Genomic DNA, 815 nt, shown 5'->3' with positions numbered 1-815 from the left:
GTTAAAGCCAGTTAACACCTCGTGTTCGACTCCGGTGTCGGTTTCGGGTTCGGGGTGTTACATAAAATGCTACAAAGTTTTGGACAATTTAGTGGATTACCTATTGAAGATCCATGATTGCACTTACAACTCTTTTTGGAAATCTACGATTCATTTAGGCAGCAAGGTGTTCCTGAAGATGCCCTAAAACTCAAGTTATTTCCTTATTAATTGTGAGATCGTGCCAGAGCATGGTTAAATACATTACCATCAGGAACGGTGGCATCTTTAAATGAACCATGTCAGAGGTTTCTGTTAAGATATAATCCTCCAAACATGAATGCCAAGTTGAGGAATAATATTACATCTTTTCGGCAATCCGAGGATGAGACATTATATGAAGCATGGGAGAGATTCAAGGAGTTAGAAAATGCTTGATGCATGGTTTTCAAAATTGGACACAAATGGAAATATTTCACAATAGATTGATTGCACATATAAGAATGGTAGTGGAGGCATCTGCTAATGGGGCTTTGCTAGATAAATCCTACAATGAGGCATATGAAATTCTAGAGAGGATAGCGAACAATGATTATCAATATCCAACTACAAGAGTAGGTACTGAAAGAAGAGTTGTTGGAGCTATAGAACTTGATGCGATCACATCATTTACAGCTCAGGTGTCATCCCTAACTAATATTATTAAAACATTGAAGAGACCAACTGCAGTGTAGGAAATGAAAACAATCGAGTTAACATGTGTCTGTTGTGAGAAAGATAATGTTTTTGATGAATATCCATCGAACCCAACATTAGTATATTACATGGAAATTTCA

The 815-nt window shown here is 37.1% G+C and overlaps 1 non-coding gene across 1 annotated transcript; it reads right to left on the bottom strand.

Annotated features, from left to right (window-relative positions):
• Positions 1-324: 324 nt before the first annotated feature.
• On the bottom strand, positions 325-427 carry LOC121226016 (small nucleolar RNA R71). The gene has a single exon (XR_005923916.1). It is a non-coding gene; the product is annotated as a small nucleolar RNA R71 (small nucleolar RNA).
• Positions 428-815: the final 388 nt, after the last annotated feature.

Source organism: Gossypium hirsutum, chromosome D13 (genome assembly GCF_007990345.1).
Source record: "Gossypium hirsutum isolate 1008001.06 chromosome D13, Gossypium_hirsutum_v2.1, whole genome shotgun sequence".
Classification (NCBI taxonomy): domain Eukaryota; kingdom Viridiplantae; phylum Streptophyta; class Magnoliopsida; order Malvales; family Malvaceae; genus Gossypium; species Gossypium hirsutum.
The sequence above is the reverse complement of the archived record's forward strand: the minus strand, read 5'-3'. Positions and strand labels throughout refer to the sequence as shown.